Source organism: Moschus berezovskii, chromosome 8 (assembly GCF_049115385.1).
Source record: "Moschus berezovskii isolate FMDL1 chromosome 8, NW_MosBer_1.0, whole genome shotgun sequence".
In the NCBI taxonomy this organism is placed as follows: Eukaryota; Metazoa; Chordata; class Mammalia; order Artiodactyla; family Moschidae; genus Moschus; species Moschus berezovskii.
This window is the reverse complement of record NC_142467.1, coordinates 45,435,216-45,457,704: the sequence shown is the minus strand read 5'-3', so window position 1 is coordinate 45,457,704 and position 22,489 is coordinate 45,435,216. Positions and strand designations below refer to the sequence as shown.

Sequence of the window (22,489 nt, the reverse complement as noted above, 5' to 3'; positions counted from 1 at the left end):
TGCATGTCAAAAACCTTCACTTGGCCCCATCCACCTCTTCTTGTGACAGGAAGCAAAGCCAAGTGAAGGGTGCCGGAGGCACACAACGTCTGGTGGCAGGGTTGGGGCCATGGAACCCAAGGGGGTAGAGGGAAGCAGCTGGGTGGGGGTGTGAGCTTCCTGCTACCTCTGCCTGCAAACCACTTCAGAGCAGTAGTCAGCTGTGGCCACGAGTCAGGAGACCTGAATTCAGGGTCCTCTGATCTGACACAACCTCAAGTTTCTCGGAGATTTATACATTGATTTTGAAAGACCAAATTGAGAAAAAAAAATGTTTCAATTAAGTATAGTTGCTGTCCAATGTTATAAAAGTTACAGGTGTACAAGATAGTGATTCACAGTTTTTAAAGGTTATGCTCTGTTTATAGTTATTATAAAGCATTGGCTATATCCCCTGTTTTGTACAGCATATGCATGCTCAATCATTCAGTTGTGTCTGACTGTTTGCAACCCTGCCAGGCTCCTCTGTCCATGGGATTTCCCAGGCAAGAATACTAGGGAGGGTTGCCATTTCCTCTTCCAAGGGATCTTCCCAACCCAGGGCTCAAACCTACGTCTCCTGAGGTTCCTGCACTAGCAGGCAGACTCTTTACCACTGAGCCACTTGGGAAGCCCCCTGTACAGTATATCCTTGTAGCTTATTTTATACCTAAGAGTTTGCACCTCTTGCCCATCCGCCCATTTCCCTCTCCCCACTGGTACCCACTGGTTTGTTCTCTGTGTCTGAGAGTCTGCTTCTTTTTTGTTATATTCACTAGTTTGTTGTATTTTTTAGAGTCCACATATAAGTGGATATCATATAGCATTTGCAAAATGAGAAAGCTTTTGTTATTAATTTTTATTGTAGTATAGTTGCTTTACAATGTTACTTTCTGCTGTACAGCAAAGTGAATCAGCTACACATACACATATATCCCCTCTTTTTTGGGTTTCCTCCTCATTCAGGTCACCACAGAGCACTGAGTAGTATATGTATGTCAATCCCAAGCTGTCAGTTCATCCCACCCTCTCTCCCCTCCTTGGTATCCATATTTTTTTCTCTATGTCTCTGTTTCTGCTTTGTAAATAAGTTCATTTGTGTAAGTTTTCTAGATTCCACATGTAATTGATATCATATGATAGTTGTTTTTCTCTTTCTGACTTCATTCTGTATGACAGTCTCTAGGTCCATCCATGTCTCTGCAAATAGTACAATTTCATTCCTTTTATGGCTGAGTAATATTCCAACAATGAGACCATTTTAAGAAACATAAAGAACTATTAAAAATATTTTAATATATTTATCTTTAAGCCTGAGACCTTTTTCTCAACTCTCCCTTAGGGTCTTTCTCCCAATTCCAACAAACTCTCTCCCCAACACAGTACAGTCCCAGCCACCCAGTCACCTCGTCTGCCAGCTGACCTCTTCAGTCCCTCCCTTTGCTGTCCTGTGTCATGTCCTCTGGCCTGCATTTCTGTAACACCCCCCGCCCCCCGCCCCCGCCCCAGTCTCTCTCTCTGTTCCAGCTTGCCTTTCATGGAGCCCAGACACGTTCTGACTGTGTCCTTCTGCTTCAAGGCCTGTGATATCTCTTCACTGCACACAAGGCCAAGAGCATGGCAACCCAGACTCCTCAGGATCTGCCTGCAGTATCCGTGCATCCTCCCTTTTCCAGCATCCCTACCTCCTCCTGCTGGGGGGGCTGCTGCTCTGTTGTTGTGGTCTCCCCTGCCATCTGCATGAGCCCAGATGAGAGTGCAAGCCCTGGGAGCTGTGGGAAGATGAAAGAATTCAGGAAACCAGAGGCTAACATGATGGGCAGGTACTGCAGAACATGTAGAGGACTCTGAGGCATTCTGCTGGTAGGGGTAGGGGCAGGTGTGGCTCTGTCCAATCAAACAGGTTATTTTCAGAGAGCAGCCAGCAACAGTGCAGAGAGTTGAGAGCACACTGCCCAGTCAAGGAGAGTCAACCATTTGCTATGCTTATCTGAACCAGAGGCAAGAACCAGGTCACCAGAAACAGAATACAGCTAAGATTAATAGAGTCTCTGATTCTTAGAAGGTCAGAGCTAGAAGGGACCATGGGGATGTTTCCTCTAGTCTAAGTCCTTTCTGCCTCAAACAGAACAGTTAGGCCTAGAAAAGGGGGATGGCTTGCCCAGGGTCACAAGAGTTTGAGGCAGAGCCCTGACTGGAGCTGCTGTCTGATTTTCTTCCCAGTCTCCATGTTCTGGGCTCTGGCCTCTGAACTCCTACCAGGAGACTGAATAACTGGCCCAGGACTGATTTTCCAACAGTGGCTTAATGTGTCACTTCTAGGCAGTGCGGTGATGGCTCTTAGCAGGGGTTGTCAATACTTTAACCCAAAGGTCCCCAGAGACAGGTTACCTTATTATACACATTGGCTCACTTTAATCTTGTCAACAGCACTATCTCGAGTGTCTCCTATTATTATCATTGCCACTTTACCAGATGAGAAGCCTAAAGCTCCAAAAGTTCATGGAACTTTTCCAAGGCCACACAGTTGGTAAGTGGCTGAGTGGGATTTAAACTCAGGTCTACGTGACACCCCAGCCCATGAGGCTCTTGACCGTTCTATTGTAGTGCAGTATGGCAGAGTGGGGAAAACAACAATCTGGTTCTAGATTCAAGCCCCCAGTAGGCCAATGACTTCTTAATGGGCCTTAGACAGGGGACCCTTGGGCAAGTCTTCTCTGGGCCCAGTATCTAGATTTATAGAAAGGAAATTCTGTCTACAGTTTTTTTAAACTTATTTTATTGTTATTGATTTTTGGCTGCTCTGGGTCTTTGTCGGTGCACACAGGCTTTCTCTAGTTGTGGAGAGCAGAGGCTACCTTTTGTTACAGTGCACGAGCTCCTCATTGCAGTGGCTTCTCTTGCTAAGGAGCACAGGCTTTAGGGTGTGTGGGCTTCAGTAGTTGTGGCTCATGGGCTTAGTTGCCCTGTGGCATGTGGAATCTTCCCAGACCAGTGATCAAACCCATGTCCTCTGCCTTGGCAGGCAGATTCTTAACCACTAGACCACCAGGGAAGTCCCTGCCTACAGTTTAAAATTATAATATTGAAAGCAACTTACAAACTGTTATCCATTTATTCAATTAGTGTCTATTAAGAACTTAAAACAAGTGAGGACTTGGCACTGCAGAGAAGAATAAGGCATGTTTCCAACCCACTGAGAACTATAACATAAATGTTGGGTGAAAAAGGGTCTTTTATTTCTAATAATTATGGAAGCTTATTGAGGATTCACCCTCCTACTGGGAATCATTAAAATAGCTGAACAAAACAAATGTGTGTGTGTATGTGTATTTGAAGGCATTAGAGAACTACCGAAACAAGAATGACCTGACAGGCAATGATTCCAAAGGTAAGGGAGATGCCACTAGTCAGCTGCCACTTTGCCCTTAAGCTGTTTCTCAGGAGATAGCTAAGAATCTGAGTGGAGCATCTGGAATTGTTATGAAGCTGGGGTATATAAACTGGATTTCAGGATCTACCAAGGAGGAATGTCCCTAATAAACACTCCAGGCTTTCAATTGTAACCCCCAAAGGGCTGTGGCCTAGGAGTTGAAGTGAGTTAGAAATTGACCAGCCCCAGCAAAACTGAAGACTAACATCTAATCAATTAAATCCTTTATATGACTTAAGTTTAAATGTCTCCCAAAAATAAAAGTAAAATCTCTCTGAAGGAAGATAATACTATCAAAGACCTCAAATTTTCCTATAATTTTTAAAATATGCAATATTAAGCATTCAATCACAATTTACCTGATGTCCCAGCAGACAAGACCAAGTGGCTAAAAACCAAGAAAAAATAACAGACAATCGAAATAGGCCCACAGAAGATCCACATGTTGGCATTATAATTCATGGACTTTAAAACATGTGATTAATATGTTTAAGAAATTATATGACAAGACAGAGAATTTCAGCAGAGAATTAGACTCTATCAAGGAGAATTAGGTGGAAATTCTTTTTTTCATTTTTGCCACACTACATGTGGGATCTTAGTTCCCTGAACAGGGTTTTAACTTGCACCCCCTGCAGTGGAAGCACAGTCTTAATCTCTGGACCACCAGGGAAATCCTAGAAATGGAAACTCTAAGCCTGAAATACAGTGACTGAAATTAAGAACTTAAAAGATGGATCTTAGTTTACCATACAGCTAAGTACAGCTAAAGATGAAATTCAGTTCAGTTCAGTTGCTCAGTCGTGTCCGACTCTTTGCGACCCCATGAATCACAGCACGCCAGGCCTCCCTGTCCATCACCAACTCCCAGAGTTCACCCAAACTCATGTCCAGTGAGTCGGTGATACCATCCAGCCATCTCATCCTCTGTCGTCCCCTTCTCCTCCTGCCCCCAATCCCTCCCAGCATCAGAGTCTTTTCCAGTGAGTCAACTCATCTCATGAGGTGGCCAAAGTATTGCAGTTTCAGCTTTAGCATCAGTCCTTCCAATGAACACCCAGGATTGATCTCCTTTAGAATGGACTGGTTGGATCTCCTTGCAGTCCAAGGGACTCGCAAGAGTCTTCTCCAGCACCACAGTTCAAAAGCATCAATTCTTCGGCGATCAGCTTTCTTCACAGTCCAACTCTCACATCCATACATGACCACGGGAAAAAAGGTCCATTGACTAGATGGACCTTTGTTGGCAAAGTAATGTCTCTGCTTTTTAATATACTATCTAGGTTGGTCATAACTTTCCTTCCAAGGAGTAAGCATCTTTTAATTTCATGTCTGCAATCAGCATCCACAGTGATTATGGCAGAAAGTGAAGAGGAACTCAAAAGCCTCTTGATGAAAGTGAAAGAGGAGAGTGAAAAGGTTGGCTTGAAGCTCAGCATTCAGAAAACAAAGATCATGGCATCTGGTCCCATGACTTCATGGAAAATAGATGGGGAAACAGTGGAAACAGTGTCAGACTTTATTTTTTGGGGTTCCAAAATCACTGTGGATGCTAATTGCAGACATGAAAGATGAAATTAGTGAACTGAAAAACAGGTCAGTAGAAAATATCCAAACTATAGCACATGTAATACAAAAAAGAGACGTGGAACATGGTGAGAATGTCTAAATATGAATAACTGAAGTCCCATAGGGAGGCCGAGAGAAAGAAATAGGGAAAAGAAGAAGAGGAGGGGGAGAAAGAAGAAAGGGAAAGAAGGAGGAGGGAACTCGCCCTCTGAAAGTTGCTGAAAATGTGCCTTCTCAGTTACCAGAAAATCTATTCATAGAGAAATGTCTCACTAGAGACACTTTACTACAAAATCACTGGACAAGGATTCCTGGAGAAGCTGCTGACTACTGTGACCTGCAGGAGCCTGATGCAGGAGAAGTTGTCTTCTAGAGGAGCTGAGCATGGGAGAACCCACATGCCGTGAAGGAGCCTGGTGAGCCTTCACACTGAAACGAGGAAGCAAAAAACCTTTGTTACTTTAATGTCTCTCAAGTTCCCTCTGTTGACAAAATTGAGCACCCTGCCAGCTGGCAAAAGAAAAGGATATTTAAAGGGCCCAGATCCATTTCCCTAGAGCAGACAAAAAGGATGAAAGGCCATTTGGACTATCCAGTGTCAGTCAGTCTCCATGACTACAAGTGCATGAGTGAAATTAGATGAGACTAGCAGCACTCCACCCCACTCCAGTCCTCTTGCCTAGAAAATCCCATGGACGGAGGAGCCTGGTGGGCTGCAGTCCATGGGGTCGCTAAGAGTCGGACATGACTGAGTGACTTCACTTTCACTTTTCACTTTCATGCATTGGAGAAGGAAATGGCAACCCACTCCAGTATTCTTGCTTGGAGAATCCCAGGGACAGGGGAGCCTGGTGGACTGCCATCTATGGGATCACAGAGTCGGACACGACTGAAGCGACTTAGCAGCAGCAGCACTATTGAACTGAACCCAGCCCAAATTACCAACTCTTAGAATTATGGGCAGAAAAATGTAGTTGTCTTTAAACCCTAAGTTGTTTTATTTTTACTTTGTTTATTTACTTATTTATTATTTTTGGCTGTGTTGGGTCTTCATTGCTTTGCTTAGGAATGCTCTAGTTGTGGCAAGCGGGAGCCACCCTTCATTGTAGTTCCCAGGCTTCTTATTGTGGTGGCTTCTCCTGTTGCAGAACACAGGCTCTAGGCATGTGGGCTTCAGTAGTTGCAGCGCACAAACTTAGTTGCTCTGTAGCATGTGGGATCTTCCCCAACCAACAATGGAACCTGTGGCCCCTGCACTGGCAGGCAGATTCTTTTCTTTTCCCTTTAGCCACGGACTTTATTGTTTGAATGTTTGCAGCTATTATTCTATACACAAATGTTAATTTCTTACAAAACTCTGTATTCCATATTGCTAGGTCACTTCACTCTCCATTTTATGCCACATTTCCATCAAGAACTATTTCCCCAAATCACAATCTGCCTGATTGTGTGTTGTTGTTGTTCACTTAGTAAGTTGTGTCCAACTCTGCGGTGCCATAGACGGTAGTCCACCAGGCTCATCTGTCCATGAGATTTCCCAGGCAAGAATTCTGGAGTGGGTTGCCATTTCCTTCTCCTGGCAGGCAGATTCTTTTGAGATAGTTTCTTCATGCAAAATACTGTAATTCCAGTGTCACAAACAATCTTGATCGTTTTTCAATTCCCATTCTTGAGTCTTTGTGCTGTTCCCTCTGCCCAAACTGACATTCTTGGCCCTGTCTGTCTAATGAATGTGTTTTCCTGCAAGTACTTAATTAATGTTTTACTGACTTATATCACATATGTGGACAAATACACAAGTACACAAGTCAGAGATGCACAGTTTAATACATTTTCACCCAGTGCTTATAGTTTATAAACTATAATCAGATGCCCCCACTGTGTTTCCTTCCAGTCACGAGCTGTGTAAACACTGTTCTAACGTCTTATACCAGGGCGAGTTTTTCCCTGGTTTTGACTTTATGTCAATAGATCATACAACGTGTTCTCTTTTGTGTTTGACTTTTTTTGCTCAACATTATATTTGTGAGATTCATTCACATTGCTTTGTGTAATTATATTTTCATCACTGTATTGTTTTCAATTTTGTGAATATACTACAGTTTATTTATCCATTCTATTGATGGATATTTAGGTTGTTTCCAGTTTGGCCTATTACAAATATGTACTGCTGGCATTTGCCTTTTGGTGAATGTGTGTATGTATGTGCTTCTTATTTATTTACTTGTTTTAGCTGTGTTGGGTCTTAGTTATGGCATGGAGGACCTTCACTGTGGCGTGCAGGGTCTCTGGCAATACACGGGCTCCTGAGCGCGTGGGCATGCCCGGCCCTCTAGTTGGTGCGCCGGCTTAGTTGCCTCCTGGCATATGAGATCTTAGTTCCTCAACCAGGAATCAAACCCCTGTCCCCTGCATTAGAAGACAGATTCTTCACCACTGGACCACCAGGAGAGTCTCACGTATGTGCTTCTGGTTTGTTATTCTTAGGAGTAGAATTATTGGGTTATGAAGCATTCTCATACTATATTAAAACTTAAATAAAATCAAAATATAAAATGGCATGCAGGGCTTCCCTGGTTGGTTTGGTGGTAAAGAATCCGCCTGCAAATGCAAGAGACACAGGTTTGATCCATGGTCCAGGAAGATCCCACTTGATACTGAACAACTAAGTCTACACACCACGACTGCTGAGCCTGTGCACCAGAGCTGCGGCTACTGAGCCCATGTGCCTCAACGACTGAAACTTCCTCACCTAGAGCCCATGCTCCAAAATGAGAGAAGCTACAGCAATGAGAAGCCTACCCACTGCAACTAGAGAGTAGCTCCCACTCACCCCAACTAGAGAAAAAGTCCATGCAGCAGTGAAGACCCAGCACAGCCAAAAATAAATAAATAAAATTTTTAATGGAATGCATAGATTAACAACCATGTGGAAAGAGGAAAAAAGCAAGCACCTATGCATAGAGTAAAACGATATTGGAAGAGAAAAATAAAATGTTGACATGGTTTACAAAGGAAATAGGGGTGATTTTTTTTCCTCTTGACATACCATCCCAGTGATCATGTAATAACCATGTATTATTTTATAATCAAAAGAAACATTTAATCGTATTGCTCTCCAAAGTCTTGCTCAAATGCCACCTCCTTCTAGGTAGCCTTCCAAGGAGCATAGCCAAGTGACCATAGCCAGCCAATGTCTTGCTTCATGTTTACTCTTCTGAGGAAAACCACACTGCAGCAGGAGCACAATGCCTTACCTAGAGAAGGTGCTCTCAAAACGTGTGATCCTCTCTCTATAGTCATATAAATTTCAGCAGCAGCTCACATTTCTCAAAAAGAATACCCCAGTTTTCCAGTAAGCAAGGCAAAGACCCAGATTACTATGTCTGTTTTAACCTTAAAAGCACTTGATGCTGAAAGGGTTAAGCAATAGGTCCATTATCATTCAGCAAATCATTGGCAGAGGCAGTCTAAAGAGGTCATTCAAGAAAGAGAAGTCTAGTGCAAAACATATAATCCACCAAGTATATTTTGAGCAGAGCAAAGAGCAGAGGAAGAGATTAATAAAAAAGCATTTGGAAACCTCAGCTTTGTATTACTGACTGTGTAACTTTGAGCAAGTTAATTTACCTCTCTGAATTTCAGTTCCCTCTCTGCCACGCTGGAGGGATGATGGTGGACTAATTTACAGGATGACCAAGGGTTCAACTCTGATTAGGTGGTGGTGATTGCTGGAATTGTTACGTTGAGAAAGATTCTGAGGACAAAGCCAGGCTTAGTGGGGAAAAGTGTTATAACTGATTAATTACTCCTGCCATGATCAGGGGATTTGAAATGAGTATTATGAATATTAGAAATTTGTCTCTCCTGTACCTATTGCTCTTCAAGATCCTTTCTAGCCCTATGTTTGGAGTCCCTAGGCTTAGATCTATTCGTGTGTTTGGTGGGCATAATGTTCATCCCATAAGCAATTCTCTTAATTCCAAAGGGGAAGGAATTTTAATTATCTTCTGAAACTATAGACTTTGTCTCCAGCAATGTATGTGATATATATTTAAATAATCTGTAAGACTGTCAGAGATCCTTAGAGATGAAAATGTCTGGATACAAGGTGTTAATTATATAACTGTAATCATTCTTTTGAGATAAATCATATTTGGCCTCCTTTCCTGTCCATACAGTGCCCTCCCCTCTGGTTGAAGTTGGTCCCAGGAAGTGAGTATGTATCTTGATTGGTTGTAGTGGGCAGTGGAGTCAGTTTATAGGTGAAGAAGGGGAATGTCCTGGGTATGATACCAGAGTCCCAGACCAGAGTCTGGCTCATTCATTACTCTTGTCTGGACTCACCTGGAATGTTACATGCTTGGGATTTCTGTAGGGAGCTTGACCTTTGCTTTATCTTTGAAAGAAATATCCTATAACCATTGGGAAAGGTATTGTTTGAACAATTTAAGTAACACAGAAATTACATGTTTGTGGCTGACAAAGGCACTCATAAACTAGACGACAGATAAGCACATCCTGCGGGCCTAGCAGAACAGTCAGGCTGTCAATAACACAGGCTTTGAAATCAGACTGCTGTGAGTCTGAATGTAGATCCAACATTTATAAATGAATTTGCACCAGCCACTTAGCCTCTGTTTTCTCATATGTAGAATGGGCTCCATAATAATACCTACTTCAGAGGGTTTTGTATGACATAATTCATAAAAAGCAGAAGTGTCTGGAACAGATTAAGCCTGCCCTATATAGGAAGTATTACTATTATGTTTTAAATAATTATTAGGACTTCTTTGGCTATCCAGTAGTTAAGACTCTGGCACTTCCAATACAGAGGGTGTGGGCTTGATTCCTGGTTGGGTAACTAAGATCCCACATGCTGCATGGTGCAGCAAAAAAAAAAAAAAATATATATATATATATATATATATATATATTAGCAGTTATTTCTAATTACATATGAAATAAAACTCAAAAATGCAGATTCAGCTTCTATAAGCTTTGTAGACATCAATACAGGGGCTAGAATGGGGTGGAGTTTTTTTTACTGTTGTTTTAATACTAACAGAATGCTCATTAAAAAAAAGTTAGAAAATTATATGGTTGGCCAATTATGCAGGGTGGCCAAAAGAACAAATCAGTACTCAGAAATAGCCATGATAAATAACCTGTTTATCTTTTGGTGTATATCCTCATGATGATGACACACATATATTAGAACAAAAAAGGACACTTGACACAGGCAATATCACACTGAACAAGCTGATTTATAGCCAGCTGTTTTTCAGGGAGTAAAGGGAGGTCTATAGGCAAATGTACTGGGTTTTTGTTTGTCTGTTTTTTTTTTTTTTCTTACTGTTTAAAAGACACCTAACGAAGCAACTTAGCAGCAGCAGCAGCAGCAACAACATAACATTTTCCACTTTAAATTATACAGCTCAATAGTGTTAAGTGTATTCACATTGTTGTAAAACAGATCCCTGGAGCTTTTCATCTTGCAAATCTACCCACTAAACAGCTCCCCTTTTCCCCTTCCCCCAGCCCCTGGCAACACCATTCTGTGTTGTTTCTGTGGGTTTGACTGTTTTAGCTGCCCCACATAAGTGGAATCATAGTGTATCTGTTGTTTTCTGACTGGCTTATTTCATTTAGCATAATGTCCTCAAGTTGCATTCATGTTGTAGCATGTGGCAGAGTTTCCTTCCATTTTAAGTCTTGATAATATTCCACTGTATGTTTGTATGAACTGTATTTGTTTATCCTTTTATTCACTGATTGATTTTGGCGTTGTTTCTACCTCTTGGCTATTAGTAATGCTGCTATGAATATGGGTATGCAAATAGCTCTTCAAGACCCTGCTTTCCATTGCTTTGGATATATACCCAAAAGTGGCATTGCTGGATCATATAATAGATATATTTTTAATTTTTTGAAGAAGCTACATACTGTTTCCCATAGTATAATAGCGGCACTACTTTACATTCTCAACCATACATTCTCATCCACAGTGTACAAGGGTTCTGACTTCTCCACATCCATTCCAACATTTATTTTCTTTTTCTTTTTCAATAGTAACCATCCTAAAGGGTACAAGGTGAACATATGTGTTATTTTAACACAATTCTAGGCAGAATGTTTAAAATTCTCAAAAGAGCAAATTTTGATACCGAGAAATGTGGAATCTTCTTTTTTATGTATAAATGACTAACAACCTTTCTGAAACTTATAAACTCTCATCAGACATACTCTGTTTCGTGGATGAGCTTCCCATCACTCCAAATTTTAGGATGTTTACTTATCAAAGGACAATTACTAGTTCTGTAATGTTGCAGCAGGTCAGCCCTTGGTACTTGTTTTCTTCTCAAAAACCAAGCTACTTCCCACTGTCTGTCTCTTTGATCTCCTCCAAGCCTTTAATCTCCTCCTCCTTTTCTGGTTCCCACCCCTGCCCTCTCCTCTTAAAGGAGGTGTTCTCCATTGTTCCAACTTCCCAACCTGTTTCAGCCCCTTCCCCTCAGCCCTCCCCAGCCAGGTCCTGAAATATCCCCTACTTCACTCTCACGCTGGTGGGTCCTGGGAACCCTCAGATCCTTGTCTCTGGCTTCCGACCCTTGGTTAACCTGCTCCAGGAAGCTGCTCAGAGGGGGTCTGCCTGTGTGTGTATGTATGTGTGTGTGTGTGTGTGTGTCTAAGGTGAGATACTACAAGCTGCCATTCCCTTGGCAGATGTGGTTCCCATATATGCATGTCACCACATTGAATGTCACCCTCTTGTAGAGACACATTCTTTTTTTCTCACATCCTGACCCCTACATGCCAGCCAGCATCTAACCTGAACCCTCTGAACCGTCGGTTGTTAAAATGCCCAAAGAAACCGTGCTGACTCCTATGTGCTATTAATACCTTCCTAAGGCTTTTCTTGAGCCCGTTATATTATATATTATTTTTGCCATAAATGCTGACCTTAGACACTGTCCCCCCTCATGAAATGGGACCCTGCCATACCATTTTCTCTCTTTTTTTAATTGTGTTAAATTTACAACAATATGCTGTACAGATTTTTTCATTTTATTGTACAGATTTTAAATGTACAATTCAATGAGCTTTGAAAAACATGAACCCCTGTGAATTACAAGATTCTGATACACAGCTAATTTAGAGAAATTGCAGGAGTCCACAGAACTGTTGGAAAGAGCATAGAGTTTGGAGTCAAGAGACCTAGTTACTAAGTCAAGCCTTTGGCATTAACCAGCTGTGTGACTTTGGGCTGCTGCCCTCGCCTCTCTAGGCCCTGGCTTCTCTCCCGTACAATGAGGAGGCTGTCTCTCAGTCCACATGACACAGCAGGTATTGGTCAAAGGTCACAGAAGACTCCTGAGAGTATGCAGAGCTACTATGTCCTGCTGATATTTGCAAAGTGAATGCACCTCACCTGGATCCTGCCAATCAAATTGCTGAAGAAGAGAAAGTGAAGAAATAATAATTATATAATAACAATAAACAAAGATGGCAGAAATCAGCCAAACCAATCCCTGCATCTTGTAGGAATGTACCAAGTACTTGTAAGTAAACCCTTCTCAAATTTGTTTGCTCTGGTACATTAATAAAAGAAGATTCTGAAGGGATTAGCTTCAAATTCACAACAAGTACCCAAAACACACTGTTTGCCAAATAGGCTGAGTTTAGCTCTTTTGAAGCTAATGTGCCTTGCTGAAAGAGGAAAGGGCTTCTCTGACAACATAAGAGAAGTGCTATCACTTTTAGATAGCACGTTTCACTTTTCAAAACCTTCTTGTCTATTTTTCATTCGTTCCATATGGGTTCTGTGACAAGAAAGCAGGACAGACTATCTACTCTCCTTTTTTCGGGTGAGGAGCCTGAGGCCCGGAAGGATGACGTGAAATGTTCTCATAGCCACCAGCAAGCACACCCCTCTGATTTCTCAGCCTGTGTCTTTGGGCTGTGCCCACTGTCTCTTTTGCAGACAAATCAACCAACCCAGAGAACAGAGTCCAAGAAGAGCTAAAAACTATAATAACAACAAGAAGAACATTCATAGGTGGCAATTAACAGTTACAATTTATTGCCTTCCCATTAGATATTAACACTTGTGATTGTCCCAACAGCCCAGTGAGGATTCTCTGTTTAACAGACGAGGAGGTGGAAGCACAGAGAGGGGCTCTAGCTTGCTCGGGCTCACAAAGCAAGGAGGTTGTGGAGCTGAGACTCTGCCCAGGCTTCCTGGCTCAGAGCCCTCGCCCTTGGCACCTGTGCTATATTGCCTCCTGTTTCACTGTGCTGCTGAGGAAAAAGCTTTCTAAACAGAGCTGTTCACTGACAAGATGCACAGCTCTGAGAGCAGTGAGGCCCCTATTCTGGGCACTTCGAGTGGAATCAAGGTGACGGTGATCATTACTGAGCAGTGTTTATGGCAGGTAGGGTTGAGGCAGAGGGCTGATGGGTTGTCCTGGAAGGTCCCTTCCTACCAGAGAGTGTAGGATTTGATGAAATCTCTCACAGATACCAGTCTTTCAGTTTATGACATTGACAAGTCCTCCTGGCTCTTGACCACCTGGATTGAACATCCTCTCCCAGCCTGTCCTGCCTGCCAACCATCCCCTCCTTGTGGGCACTGGGATCAGTGAGCTGTGAGAACAGGTGGCTATGTGTGGATCATCCTGGAAATTTGACAGCATGGTCTTCAGCCGAGGGACTAGGGAGGAGGGACAGCAGAACAGTAAATTACAGGGTGTCCGCCGCCTGATTAAATCAATGCCTGTGTCCAGCATTATGGAGATGCTGCATGCCAGGCTCACTCCTGGACCCAAGGCCCAGATGTCAGTCACAGAACCACAGTCAGAGTGCCAAGCGTTCTCTGCAGTCCCTCATCCAGCCTCTGCATTTCACATGTGGGGATACTGAAGCCCAGAGAGGGGAAACAACTTGCCAGAGACCACACAGCATTCCTTCAACAAAATACTAAGGGTCTACTGTACCACAGATTTGTGCTTGGGAACACTAAGGATGAACAAAATAGCCACAAGCTCCGGCTCACAGAGTTTACACATTAGTGGAGGAAATGGGAAAAAACAGGTACATGCATAAAATCAGAGATTGTGATCTGTGTCATGAAGCACATGAAGTACTTCAGCCAAGCTGATCAAGGGCAGTCTCTCTGGGAAGGGGCCATTTCAGCTGAGGCTTGAAGCCTAAGTGTATCCTGTTTGTGTGTCTGTGCTGTGGGGATGTGTTCCAGGCAGTGCCTCCAGGCAGGGATGAGCTCCCCGTGTTGGAGGTGCTGGCACAGGGCAAGGGCAGGGGAGAGGAGCAGAAAGGGGACGTCTGAGGTGGATGGAGTCTGGAGCACATGGTGTCTTATGGGCCGAGATGAGAGGCCTGGAGTTCATTTTCATTGCACTATGAAGCCATGGGAGGGCTTATGCATGACACGCTGTAACATTTCCTGCTTTTCCCAATGCAGGGGCTCCCTGGGAGCCCTGTCACCCTGGAGGCTTGCAGAGAACCCGCCAGGCAATGCTGTCAGTGCAAAGTGAACCCGGCTATTCCTTGTCTTTAATGATCACTACACATTCTATCTGAATTAGGTAATTAGGAAGGAAGTGAAGTGAAGGAAGGAAGTGAAAGTCGCTCAGTTGTGTCCGACTCTTTGCGACCCCATGGACTGTAGTCCATGGAATTCTCCAGGCCAGAATACTGGAGTGGGTAGCCTTTCCCTTCTCCAGAGGATCTTCCCAACCCAGGGATCGAACCCAAGTCTCCTGCATTGCAGGCAGATTCTTTACCAGCTGAGCCACAAGGGAAGCCCAGGTAATTAGGCCACTCATGTTATTTGAAGTTCCCTATTCCGTCCATGTGTCACAGATCCAGAGATTCAGGTGCTATGGGACACGGTGGGGATCGGCAGGCCTCTCCGATGCAATGAATGTCACTGGGACAGGGAATCAGGCAGCTTTACTAGTTTACCACAGCCTTTCGCCACCTCATTCCTACAGCTAGCACTCATCTTCTTTGCCACAGAGGTGGGAAATGTTAGAAACTGCTATCAAGACTGCTCAGATATAAAGATATTTAGTTCCAGATGGCCATAGTTAGACAGGCAGAGTTCATACTTCGGTGATCACACCTCCTTCCTGTTGCCTTATGCAGTGTAGAATCTTTAGGGATGATGACACAGATCAGTAATCCAATCAACAGACGTTGACAGTGTGACCTCCTGAGTCACATGACCTCATCTGATAAAAGGGCACTCATTTCTTCCCTCTTCTCAACCAAGGAAAAGGCCTGAGAAAGTTTTGGCAGGGAAACTCATAAACCTCCCTGAAGGTCACAAAATGCCAGATTAATCTGCCTTACCCCCTACCCTTCCTTTTAATCTAGATAATTCCCACATTTCAATTTTAAGTCCTAACTCAAGTACAGCCACCTCCAAGAAGTCTTCCCTGACCACCTTTTCCCTGTCCCTCTGGTCTGTGCTCTTCTCTTCCTTCCCTTGGTCTCTTAAACGTGTCTGTACCATGTGGTTAGTGACTGGTGTGGTATCAGCCTGTATAGGGATATAAATGCAGGTCGTTGGCTGGGAGAAACAAGCACCAGAGGAGGCTGGGGCCTGAGGCCCACTAGTGTGTGTTGGGGCCATCTAATCACAGTTCAACTCAATTAAAAAAAAAAATACTGTGGAGGCCAAACAAAACATGTCTGTGGGCTGAAATTGGCCAGAGGGCTGGCAGCTTCCAACAGCTAGAATATTATCTGGAGGAGAAGGCATTGCATTTAGAATCTTTAGAAGTCCTGGAGCTGCCCCCGACTAGCAGGCTGAGTCCAGATAAATACCTAATCTTTCTGAGCCTCAGTTTCCTTATCTATACATTAAGGTAACACTGTCTCTGCTTTCTTCATGAGATTTGAAGAATGGTTGCCTTGACTCTATGCCAGTGACCACCATCCTTTTTACAATAATAGTGGACATTTATTCAGCAGTTAATTTGTCAGGTACTGTTCTAAGTGCCTTACAAGTGTTAACTCACTTAGTCCCCACAGTAACCCTAAGAGTGGGGTGCTGTTATCATCTCTATTTTACAGATGAGAAAACTGAGGCAAAAAGAGGTGAAAGAACTTGCAGGTGGGTGCAGAGCTGGGGCTGTAATACCATTACACAAATACTGCTTCATTTAACGTTCTCTGAATTTTATAAGGCAAGTATTTCACTTTTCACCACTCTATAGCTGGAGACACTGAAGCTCAGAGAAGTGAAATAGCTTGCCTGGTATCACACAGCTTGAAAGTGGGCAAACCTGAGCCTGAATGCAACTCTGACCCCAAACCCTGTGCCCTTTTTTCTGTGCCAGAGGTGAAGGACAGGCAAGTGATCTGTGAAGAGAACAGTGTGCTGACGTAGTGTTCTGCCCCAGGACAGAAAACATGTATTGCCCTTTCTTGTTTTGACTCCAGTCCCTAGCTTAGGGCCCTTCTGTCCTGGAGCACAATTATGATCCTGTTGCCAGGAAGATTGCTTTTTGCCTTCATTGTGACTGCTGGTTCCCACTTGTCCCCATGAACTTGGATGTTTCTTGACCCTGGAGTGTTTAAACATAGTTACCTTCCTTTGGCTATGGGAGTTTTGCATTTTTGATGTGTGCTATCTCTCTTTCCTGTGGTGTGGTGCAGGGGCCTAGAATGGGATGGGAGAGACTGAAGTTCTGATCTTTATTCTGCTCCCCCAGCATCCTGGAGCAAGTCATTGAATTTCTGTGGGGCTCAGGGGAGAATCACATCTGTCCTCTCTCCATGAAACCCTTTCAGAAATGCAGTGTGGTACAAATAGATGGTGGGCTCCTGAGAGGTAAGGCATACCAAAGGTGCTCAATAGATGACCCTCACTGACTGTGTGAAGGGGATTTGCAATGATGTGCAGACAATGCCGATAATACAGTGTTAAATAAAGCTGTGGGATGTGCAGTATGGTCTCAGTTATGTAAAATACAAACAGAAAAGAGACTAGAAGAAAATATACCAGCTTGCCTGTGATTGCCTCTGGGTTGTGCGCTTGTATGTGGGCTCTGCTTTGCTAGACTTAAATTTTTTTTCTATTTGCAAAAGTTAGCCCATTTTGTATTATATTTTATCATTTTAAAGTATATATGCAATTTATATGTTTTATACATAATACATTTACGATATACATTATAAAGTATATATATTAAGTAATATTTATGTATAAATAAATGTATGAAATTTAGTACCTGGCCATTGACAATGTTGCTCTAGTTACCGGAACATTGAAGTGATAAGGTGTGATCTTTCATTCATTCCCTTGTCCAGAAAACACACAGAGGGCTTGCTGTGTAAAGGCAGCAGTGATGATTACTATAAGCAACACTAAGAAAAATGGGGTATAATCCTTGCCCTCAAGAAATATAATCTAGATAGAGGATAAGGCATATTCATCACTAGCCATAACTGAAGATAGAAAGTACTAAATATTTTAGGGAAATTGTCACTAGGAGTTAACAGTGGGGGAGGAATCTATTCTAGTTATGGAAATTAAATAAGATTTTTGTAAAGAAGTTGTCATTTTGTGCTGAGCCTTGAAGGACCAGTAGAATTCTGGGTATGTGGAAATGGAAAGGCATCATTGGCAGTAATAAAAGTAATGAAAGGTAATATTTACTTAGCACATACTATGTGCCAGGCATTGTACTTTTAAACTACACACATTCTCCCATTTAAGACTCACAGAAGTTCTATGAAGAAAGTAGTATTATCATCTCCAATTGACAGATGGGAAGACTGAGGCTTAAAGAGATGAAAGTTATTCTCCTGAAGTCACGAGATGGTCAAGCTGGGATTTACACTCAGGACCTCATTGTGAATAGCTTTGTCACAGAGAAAGTACATGAATTTAGGCAGGAAAGCATGAGGCCCACAGGGAATTAGATAGGAGCTTCTTGAAGACATGGGTCTTGTGTGTCTTGCTCACCTTTCCATGTCCAGGGTCTGGACAGTAATCGGCACATTGCAGATGCTCAGTAAATATTGGCTGAATGAAAGGATAAAACAAACAGCGAGTGGCCGACTGTTGCTGGCATGTAGGCTGTGTGGCTGAAAGCAGTGGGACAGGCTGGCATCTCTGCGCCAAGATTTTAAGCAGAGGCAGGGCCCATCGATCAAAGAACCAGAGAGTTGGCTCAGGCTGCATGGCAGGGGGGAGAACAGTTAGTTGGTGGGGAAGCCCCGCAGGAGACCACTTGAGAAAGTTCAGAACACCAGGAAGAGGAGTGGGAATGGAGGAAGAAGCTGTGTAGGTAGGATAGATTAGAAAGAGGCCATGGGATCCTGCCTGTCTCTTAACTCAGAGTGGGGAATGCATTAAAAGAAATCAGACCTTTACAAATGTATTCTCCATCTTTTACTAACTTCATGGGGTGGCTTGGGCAGCCTCTGAGCCTACTTCCTCATCTGTAAAATGGGGGTAATCATACTTACAGAAACCCTGAGGGTTAGCCATGTTATTATGGGAGCAGTCGGACTTCCCAGGTGACTTAGTGGCAGAGAATCTGCCTGCGATGCAGGAGATGAGGGTTTGATACCTAGGTCGGGAAGATCCCTCGGAGGAGGAAATGGGAACCCACTCCAGTATTCTTGCTTGGAGAATTCCATGGTCAGAGGAGCCTGGTGGGCTACAGTCCATGGGGCTGCAAAGAATCAGACATGACTTAGCGACTGATACGCAGGCATGGGAACAGTCAGTACTTCTGACTTCTCCTTATCCCCCTTACACTGTAACTATTGCTGTTTCCATCTAGTTGACAAGAGGAGATCTAGGCTGAGCCTCCTCTCATGAGCTGAAGTAAGTTTCTTGGCATGTGCCAGAAGGTCCAAGAGTCTTCAGGTTTTGGAAAACATTCCCTAGCTAATACTGTCTGGCCAATGCCCCTCCCTTGCTAACCCCACCTACTCTTCCATGTTGGTATAAAGAGGCCTCAAGCCTAGGAGCCCCTGGTATCAGAAGATAAGTGATAAAGCCCAAGTTCTTTCAGAAATAAAAGGCCCTCTGGAAAATCAAAGAGGAATAAAATGGAATATCCAAGCCCAGATAAAGAAACCACCTCTCTTTTACCTATGTTCCCCTCCAAAAAACAGTTTCAGGGAAATTTTATCTTTCTTCCTACCCATGAGCCTGATGCAAGTATTATGCTTCTCATTTTGTGAACAGAGAAATTGGAAGCCCAGGAAGGCTCAGGAGGCTGCTCCAAATCCTGCTCCTGGGCCTGGGGTTGGGCCAGGTTATAAACCAGGTCTGCTGTCTCTAGTCCCTGCTTCAGCTTTCCGTCTCTCTTTTAGGAAGTTGTCAGCACCAGGAGGCAAACAAGCACATAATTATAAATAGGTATTTGGACCCACTTTATTATTTTAATTTTTTAAAGTTTGATTTTCTCTCTGTGTCTGTGCATTTTAAGACTATGATGTGTTCAAGCCATGGGCAAAGCACAAGTTAGTCTGATCCTTATTGCTTTCTGCCTAAAGCATATCTTGTTTAACTTCTTTTTTTTTTTTTTTTGCCTGAGATCATTTATTGCTTAACTACTTGGTTCCTCCAATTAGAGTTTACCTTTTGGAGAGACAGCGTTCAGCTTTTTTTAGTATCTTCCCCAGTCCAATGTATTTGATGAGTGCTCCACAAATAGCCATCGATATGGCAATGGAGAGAAGAGAGGCAGCCTTACAGTGTAGTGCGGGGGATAAAAACAGGCCTGGTGAATTAGCTGCTGCCTGAGACCCTAGGCAGCCAGCTGACTTTGTTTTTCTGAACTTCAATTGCTTCCATTTGTAAATGAAGATAATAGCTTCAAGACCTAGCCTAGTGCCTGGCACATAGTAGGAACACAGTAGATATCTGTGGGAAAAGCTAGTATCTAACTCATTAGGTTATTGTGAAGATGAAATGAGATAAGGTATGTCAAGTATTAATATTTCTCATAGAACCTAGCATATAGTAGTTGCTTAATAAAAGTAGCTACTCTGAACTATTCAATAGTATTTAAAACTGAACACATGCATATAGAATGCCATAGTAGGTCAGGAATCTAAAAAAAACAAAAACAATTCAAATTGCAATTCCATCATTTCCAATAGAAAAAGCTACTGCATTTAGAATCAGAAGATTCAGGTATGAGACCTGACTCTGCCATGGACTAGCTGTGTGACTGGTTAAGTAACCTGACTTCTCTGAACTTTAGTTTCCTGAAAAACAAGGCAACTGACTAATCATTAAGATTCTTTTTTCAATTTAATAGCCTCAGTGTAAGATGTGGTCTCATGCCAGTTACCTTGTCTTATCTTCCTTTTGTGGTCCCAGTTTGCCCATCTGTAAAATGGCCTATGGGTGTTAGGAGCCCCTCTTTGGGGCAGAGCAGGCCTAGGGGGTGCAGATCTCAGTGCTGCTCCAGCCTTCACATAGGGCCTGGTGCTGCTTGCTCAGCTCAGACTGATGATGGGTAACATGAACAAATTACTCGTCCACATAGAGCCCTTCTCTCTTCACAAAGCATACCCTCTACCTCCAGCTATAGGAATATAGAAAAGAATGACCAACAAGGACCATTATGTACTCTTAAAAAGTTCAGACTTAGTCTAATGTGAATGCTTTTCAGGAAATAAATATAATTAATTAAAAAATAAAATAAAAAATAGTGCATGCTAGTGACAGTGTACAATAATTTACCTTCTGATTAAGGGTATATATAATGTAACGACAAAGAATCTGTTTTAATTCATCCAGATCTTCCTTGTATCTTTTTTGAAGCACTGGCCTCAGTCTCTGTAATTTACATAGCACTTTGACTGACATTGTCTCACTGTCTCCTCACAAAAGCTAAGAGGTTAGAAGCAAGTCAAGCATAATTTACCCCCATTTGTCTAACAGGGAAGAGGGGGCCAGTGAAGTGCTGGGAGCTGCCCAAGGTGTGGACACCACGTTATGGAAGAGTTGGGACCACACATCAGATTGTCTGGTTGTCCTCACCAGCACCTCTCCCCAGTGGTCCTGCTTACAACAACCCTACAACTAGCCTCACCTCTTGGGGGCAGTTTCAAAATGCTGATTTTCAGTAAGCCTTCTCTGTCCAGCAGGTCATGTGTTCTAATTCTTTTGGAGATGGCTAACACTCTTGGCTGTTATGTCTTGAGCAGGTCATATCATAGCCAGCCAGAGGCCAGGACTTCTCCAAGTGAAGTGTAGGACCACAAGCACCAAAAGGGTTCTTGCTAGATGTGCAGTTTCTGGGCCCAATCCCAGACATGCCTGATTCCAAATACTTTGGAATCTGCATTCAAGGTTTTCCTTCATCATCCAAACTAAAGTAACTGATGTAGTGACCTATTACCTTAGTAGTTACTGTCTTCATAGATATGAGACAAGCTCTTGTTCATAAGTTTGTTTTACTGTTTCCCCACCTTAGAATGCAAATTCCATGAGGTCCTTGTAGGCCTTGTTTATTTCCAAGCCTTGTTCCTAGAAACCCCCCACAGTAAATATTTAATTGAATGTGCACTAAAATTTGAAACCACTGTCTTCATTTTACAATAAGGAAACTGAGACCCAACTAATGTAGAGTTGGTAAGGGGCAGGACCAGGGTCAGAATAAAATCTCAGATCTCCAGAGTCCCATTTCGGCGTTGGTTCGTCTCTGCCCCAAGCAATTCTTATAAAAACTGAAGTCCATTTGAGGGGGGAAAAAAAAAGACATGTCTCGCCCATAAATACTCGGTTTCAGGGCTTGGCTGGGTTGGGGGCTGTTGGTAATTCCCTGCTCACTTCCTAGACACCCGATGCCCCCTAGGGTTAAAGACCCGTCTTCTAGGCCGGGTGTCGAACCCAACTCGGGACAGTGACCTGGCCGGGGCTGCCTGGGAGGAGCCGAGCACAGTCCGCGGAGGTGAGGCCGGCTCACCCAAGGTCACCCAGGCGGGGCCTGGAGGGGCCAGGCCTATGGGACGCAAGTGAGGCGACAGCACCCCCACCCCATCATCCTGTAAGCTCAGGGTTATATCAGTGGCTCATTCCCCAGATTCTGGCGCACCCAACCTAAAGAGCGCGAGCAGGCCCCGCTGGCCGCGTGGCGCGGCCCCATGTGCTCCACCTGCGGACGCTCTCAAGCGCTGGCTCTTTAAGACACTTCCCCCTCTTTATACACCCGGTCTCTCCTACCGAGCTCGCTGACCGCCCCCCCCACCTTCCGAATTGCATCAGGCACGTGCTCGCCCCCGTCCGGCTTGAGTACCCCTCACCCACCAGCCCGGGAGGTGCGCCGAGGAATTGGAGGCCAGGGGCGGGGTCAGGGGCGGGGCCCCGAGGCCCTGCGCGCGCGCTCCCGCCGCCTTCGCCCGCCCGCCGCCCAGGGCCAGCCCCGGCGGGCGCGCCCCCGTTGCGCCGTCCCCTCCCCTTGCCCG

At 43.8% G+C, this 22,489-nt stretch overlaps 1 long non-coding RNA gene across 1 annotated transcript; it reads right to left on the bottom strand.

Annotated features, from left to right (window-relative positions):
- Nucleotides 1-4,418: 4,418 nt before the first annotated feature.
- Nucleotides 4,419-22,410, bottom strand: LOC129559576 (uncharacterized). The gene is made up of 3 exons (XR_008686573.2): nt 22,332-22,410; nt 18,524-18,732; nt 4,419-5,449 (listed from the first exon to the last, which is right to left on the bottom strand). It is a non-coding gene; the product is annotated as an uncharacterized LOC129559576 (long non-coding RNA).
- Nucleotides 22,411-22,489: the final 79 nt, after the last annotated feature.